Source organism: Zosterops lateralis (assembly GCF_965231275.1).
Source record: "Zosterops lateralis genome assembly, chromosome: 3".
Lineage (NCBI taxonomy): Eukaryota > Metazoa > Chordata > Aves > Passeriformes > Zosteropidae > Zosterops > Zosterops lateralis.
In genome coordinates, this window is record NC_139764.1 from 93881653 (window position 1) to 93888828 (window position 7176).

Genomic DNA, 7176 nt, shown 5'->3' on the forward strand with positions numbered 1-7176 from the left:
CAACTAATTTAACTACTCAGAAGTCTATCAGAGATTAGTAAATGGTCAGTAATTCTACACCTCATCATTAGTTGTCCTCATGATTTTTAATCCACTGTGATCTGTAGTAGCAAAGAGCTCCCTTTGGAAGCACTAAATAGAGGAAGCCTTAGGAAGAAATATATTTTGCGAAATAGGAGCACAATATACTTTTATGATTATTATTCATAGCCTTGCTCACCATGTAATTATAGTCCCTAAATTCACATTTCCTACTAAAGAATCCATTGTTGGGGGGCAGGGGGAGGCTGGTGAGTTTTTCCAGTAAACTTTATGGGCCGAATTTCCTGCATTTGATCTCTGCTTACTGTATTAATATGAGCACCACTTTGTATGACCACCTGAAGTGCCACCCAAGTCCTGAGGGAGTCAAGGAGGATTTTCACCTTTATTTCACAGGAAATGAACCAGGCTTGTTTATATGGAAGAAAAGCAACTGCATATTATACAACTACAGTCCTAAACTTTATAGTTAAATATCGTGCCAGTCCAGTAAAAAAAATAGTCATGAGAAAAGCTGAGCAAATTTCAGGTTTGTTTCCTTGGTGTTTTGTTTATTCCCTGATAAGGAAGAAACAAAAGCAGCATTTTATTCACTGACAGAGGGATTTCTGCATAGTTCTTGGGACCATTATATTACACAGAGCAGAACTCCATGACAGTTCTCAGAGAGGTTTAGAACTATTAATTCTGAGTGTACATTTCTTCATATGCTGTTTGGAATTTTTTATTATGATTTTATCAATATCTTAAACATAAAAATCTATGGATGCAGATAGAACTTTTACAAAACAATCAAATCAAACCAAACAATCCTTGTGGATAGAAATTTTTTTTTCCTGGTGCATTTTACAGAAAAAGGAGGATTGCCATTAAACTAAACAGATATTTTCAGAAGATCATAGGCCTGGAAGTCACATAGATTTAATTCATATATTATTTGAACACGAGCAATATGCAAAGAATGAAATCATTTTTGCAACCTAGTAAGACAAAACTGCCTCATTAACACATATATTAGACCAGAGAAACAGCAGGAAGTGATCAATGTGCCTTTCAGGTTGGAAATTTATGCTAGCAAGTACCAATAAACAGTGTGAATAGTCTTGCTGATAGCATTGGAAATGCTGTTTAGGCTGACATTACATAACTAGGTGTACACTTATCCCATGAGCTAGAGTCAAGAATCACTTAGATATTTTTCTCCTGCAAACACCCTGGTTAAGTGAACATAACATTTACTGCAGCAATGATTGCCTGTCCATACCAAAGGGATGACTAAATGTCTTAAAACCCCTGAGAACAGAACAGGAACCACATTTCATTGTGTCACTCCTTTTCCCCTTCCATTTTTTTTTTTTTTTTTTTTTTTTTTTTTTTTTTTTTTCCTTCTACTTTGACTTTGTTGGTCTCAGAGAGGAGAAGTCTCACACTGCTTCTCAGCAAAAACCAGAGGACTTGTGCTCCCACAGAGACAGCTGTGGGCTGGGGGCCCATCTCCTTCAGTTACTTTAGAACTTCTGTGGAGGCTTCTGTTCTTCACAGTTCTGACCTGACAGAAAGTGTGCCATGGACTGAGGTTGTCTCCTCACACCGTGGCCATTCTCAGCTCTTTTGATGGTGTTTAACATCTAGATCATCCTGTAGGCCCTTTGAGAAAACAAATTGGTACCTGATGAGTGCATCCACACTGCCACGAAATTGGGGAGGTTAGCAGTCACTCCTCATCAGCAGCAGTAGGTCTTTGAGATAAACTGGAATTTAGACCACTCTGTAAAATACAGTAAAGGTATAGCCAATCCGTTTAAAGATGAAGCTAATTTCTTTAAAGATGGCCCAGTCACTTCCTTCGTATTCTATGATTTTTTAAATGTCCAGTTCTGTGATGTCACCAGTTGGGAAAAGTGCTGATGCTGAAAGGAGTTTCGTCCAGGTAATGACAGCAAGATTGAACCTTGCAGAATTCTGTTCTGTGGCATCTATTTCATTTGAATCAATATGCTTAAAAGAACATATTTATGATTGTACTAATAATTGCTGCTGTTAACCTCTACCCTTACATTAATTCTTTGACTTCGGTAGGACAGAACAGCTGCCTATAGATTATTAAAGTTAGGACATAATTCTGATTTACCTGCCTGAAAGATATTACAATTTGTTATTGCTAAATTAAAAACAGTTAATCGCTTTCCTGTGTTCATATATATTGAGGACATCATTTCCTGATTGAATTTGCTGACAATTCTAAAACATAAATTCATGGCATGTACTATTTTTGTGTCTCTATTTTATAGCATGGTCACATTTTATTCATTTAATTAAATACAAAAGGAGAATAATTTATAATTTCGATGCTAGATCTTTCAGCTGCAGAATTGGGGTCTGTACAAAATGTTATTGGTATAGTAGAGGTAAGAGGATCAGGGAAAAGTGATTTTTTTGCCCTTAAAGTTGGACTAGGTTGAGTTACTATAGTGACAGATGAAGTTTCCTCTGGATATAACTACCATTTGAACGGTTATTCCTTTGGTAGTCACTTCCAAGCTTGTTATGGAAGGTGCCTGGTTTTGGGAATATCAGTCCCATGGCAGTAATAAAGTGATGCTGCAGAGGTTATGTCTGTGAGGTGAACTGGGCTCAGAAACTTCAGCCAGAATTTCTCAGAGTGAAGACTGGCCCCAAGATGCTGTTGTTTTTCAGATAAGTCTGTGCCAGTCTGGGGAATTAAGTCTGGTTTAATATCAGAAAAAAATACCGAATTTAAACCAATTTGCAATTATTTAACCTTACTTGATGATATGCATTTAATTTAATGCAGTGCCAACTGTGGGAACCCTAAAATCCCCTCAGGGAAATTTCCAGGCTTTGCCCTGGAACAATCAGCCATAGAGTCTTCCCTGCCTAGACTGAAAGAGAGGACTTCCCTCATGGTCCCTTTCAGAACTACTGCAAATTTTCCTTAGATTGCGTCCCCATTGGCTAGTTGACCCTACCCACTCTAATTGTTCATCCCTCATCTCCCCTGTAGGTTTGCTGCCCCTTGCCCTGCCTTTGTACCATCCTCATGCCCTCAGGTCGTTGGCTGCTGACCCTTACTTGAGCCTGTGCACAGTACATGGCCTGGTCTTCTGTCCCTGATCCCTTCAGCATGCTGGAATAAACCTCTATTGGAACACACCATACAGGAGACACTTCCTGTGTTTCCTCCACTGAGCTATCTGTGGGGTGTGTGTGTGTTTATGGGCCCGAAATGGCTGTTCCTGTGGCCTGCTCTGAGTGGCTTTAGAAGGAGACGCTTTGAGAAGGTAGCAGCATTTCACCATCCTGCCACATTGCTACAGCCAACCACTGATCTAATTTATTTATGATTAATTTTTTTACAATTTTATATAGCATGTGCATGCTTTCATCATAATGTCCATCAGGAGATGGAGAGCAAAACTTTCACAGCTTCCAACACTACCAAGAAAGTAATTGACTCCACAAGGCAGCAGTCCTGCTGGTGAGAGGGAAAATCTGATGAATTCTAGTGGAGGCAGCATCAGTGGTTGTAAAGCACTGAATTTAGAGGCTAGAAATGCATTAGGCAAGTGCTGTATGCTTTCAGTAATCTATCACAGCATGATCTATCATGCATCTCCTTTTCCTTGGATGACATCGCCTTCTAGCAACATCGGCACAAATATTTGGAAGAAGGTAGAGAAACATATGGCTTGCAGTACTTCACTGGCAAATTGCTTCAGCAGAAAGCATGCCTTTTCATTTACCTTCCCAGCCAATGCTTGGAGTTAATCACAGCAACCAAGTGCCACTGCTGTGCCATATGGAAGCAGAGCTAACTGCATTAACAGAAATTTAAACACATGTGGGGAGAGTCAGAGGATTTATGAGTCCTGGGAGTGTGCATTTAGTAGTCAGACAGGAACACTTGACAGAAAAGAGAGGAAAAAGTTGCACATTTCTTGAATCTTACTCTTTCCAAGACTCTCTTTCGACTTAAGCTTTCACCTCATATGCTCCTTCACAAGTTGCTGTGCTCCGTAGGTCTTAGCTACTTGGGAGAGTAGGCAGCAGCAATGATGAGAATGCAGTGCTGATCTCAATGAAATCAGTGGCAAGACTCCAGTGGACTAGGACAAGCCAAAATTTCTCTTTTAATGTAGGTTCAATTCTATTAAAACTGTTGCCTTAAAACAAAACTAAAACAAAAAAAATCCTGCTGTCTTTTTAAATATTACAGGAAAATACCACAACTGGATCCTCATTCTTCAGTTACTTGCTATTACGATGAATTACTGGGTTGGACTGTGCTTCGGGTTTCCAGATCTAAAGAGATTGCTTTGGCAGCTTTGCTGTATCTTCACTTTAATCAATTATGTAATCAAATTGTCCTTCTTTCTCCAGTGTTCTGTTGACCTCTCTTGAAATGATTAGAAAAGATTTAAAGGATACAAGCTGCCATCAGTGACAGCAAGCACATAACTTTAAAATCTCATTACTACTTGTGAGGAATATTCAAACAGGGCTATTTAAAAGACAGGCTCAAGTCCGAATTTGGACAGTTAGTAAATTCTTTCCAGACCATCTGAGAGTGAGATAAAACAAGATTCATCTCATCTGCCTTTAGCCATCTCTAGTTTAGATGTGTTCACCTGAGTTTGCTATCTGATGCTGGCTATATAGTTGGGGAGCACAGAGAAGTAGGCAATTTTAAACCACATCAGTAATTTGTTTTAATCTTCTGCTTTAGGATGAGATTAATTCCTCCCTGAAAGTACCAGTGACGTTCCAATGACTGTGGAGGGAACTTTAAAGGTAAATGTCTGTATTGTAAATGTGTCTAGTTTGATGAGATGCATTCCCTCTGGGATCACCTTTCATCCTCCTGCAGGACATCTCATGTTCCTTGCAGTTTAGGGAAAGTATTTCAGTTCTCACCATTGTTCCCAAGTACTGTATCATGCCTAGGTGGCCCAACAGAATTGAAGTTAAAGCACAGATCCCTGATAGCTGACCTTGGAAAAGATATGCAGTAGAGATGGTAGGAGTTGGGTGGCCTTTTATCACAAATGGTTGATAAGGAGAAAAGAAGAAAATCGAACTAATTTAAAGATTAGTAGAGACATACAAATATGTGCTTATTCTCCTAAGAAATGGGAAATAATAAATACACTGTTGGGTTTTTGACACTAGATGGCAACAGTATACATTAGAAATACTGGATTGTCAACCAGTAAAAGTAAACTTTACTCAAGGAATTGAATGAAGGAAAATCACAGAAATTATTTTTAATAGATTTTGAATTAAATTAGAACAAAATAAAGCATGTTGGAAGTACCACATTTCTTCTATCAAGATATAAAACCTAGATAAACTAATTTAAATATACTAGAAAAGCTTATATTTACTCTGAGTTAGAGTCTGCCCTTCCATGAAAGAGTATTTATTAGAAGTTCATTAATCCAAAGAAAGGCTTTATGTTGCTTTTACTGGCTGGATGGTTGCAGAAAGTCTGATGGTCACAGGCCTCCTCCTTTGCTCCTCAACTTCCTCAACAGATTGTTGTATGCACAGAATTTGAGAGCAGTTTTCTTTAACCATGAAACACATTTGTTGAATATGAGAATCAAGTTCTCATTTGCAGCTCTTCTACTGAGTAGTAGCAACATTATGCTGCATGACTCATTTAATTAGAAAAAAAACAGTACTGAAACACTCCATCAAGATTAAACTGTAGTGTTAATCTGGGAGGAGAGATCACAGCTGCACTTCTCCTTTTATAGTGGTCTAAATCTTTTAGTTTGGTTGGTATTAGTCAGTGCAGAGGAAGAGAAGGATGTGACTTTCTGGCAATTCCGTTTTCTTTCGTGATGTACTTGAGATACCATGTTTGAGAGATAGCATGGATAGTCCTGTATAAGACTTTCCAGCTGCTCAGGGAAACACCCCCAGTCCTCACTGCTTGTTGATTTAGATAATTTTTCTTAATATATCTTGCTCATTGCCAGGTTCCCAATGGTGTTGTTTAACATCCCACAAGAGGAGTCTAAAGCTAATATTCTGTGATACCATAATACAACTTCTACAGTAAATGAGAACACTAGACTTTCAAATAATTGAATGGACTATTTAAGGGTTAAAAACACAGAGAAAAGTTCCTAGGCTGTTCATGAATATATCTTTTCAATATTACTACCATTTTGAAAAAAAAAAAAAAAATCTTTTTTTTTTTTTTTTTTTTTTTTTTTTTTTTTGTAGAATACCCTTCTGGGCTGTGGAGCTATCATTTAAATATTGCTACTATTTTGAAAGAAAAGAAAAACTTATTTCTTTTGTACAGTATGTTTCTAGGCTATGGATATAAAGCAAATTAGACATTGTGTGAATTAGCATGCTGCAGAGTTTTCTGCAGGAGTAAAGCCACAATAGTACTCATGGCTTCACTCTTCACATTTCATTCTTCAATAAAAGAATATAAAGAGATCCCTTTGTGTCATACAGTAGATATTTGGAACACAGGCAACAAAGTTATCTTCCCAACTGCAAGAGCTCCATCTATACTGTATTTTAAGTGGACTCTTCCTTCCACCTTCAAGCAGAAGCTCACTAAGCACCCACATTATCTATAATCAGGCCTATGCCTGTCAGATAGCTTGTGTATCCAGGATTCAGGTTCTGAGTTTGCCAGTATTTTTCTTGGAGAGAAATTATGTGGAGAGAGATTGTGTGGCATCAAGCACAGACAAACTTTTAATCCAGTCTCAAAGGTTCAAGATCCACAGGATAACTTTCAGTCCTCATGTGACTTTGAGGTGAGGTATGGCTGAAGGAAAATATTTTTGGAGAAGAGAAACAATGACCTTTCTTTACTGTTAGGTGAATATGGTAACTACATATTTCACAGATGTGGAGTATGAGGCAGAAAGATTAAGTGAACAGCTCAAGGCTATAAAGAAAATTTTGTATCAGAGCCCAGATCAGAAGGGAGGAACTGCTGACTCCCAATGCTATGCTAAGATACCTCTCTCTGTTAAAATTGGCCTATGAATCATCTTAAAAGCCAACAGTAATGCTTTATGACTCTCAGCACTGCAGATGCTATTAGTCCTGTTGAGGAAGAAGGGACTTCTATATCAA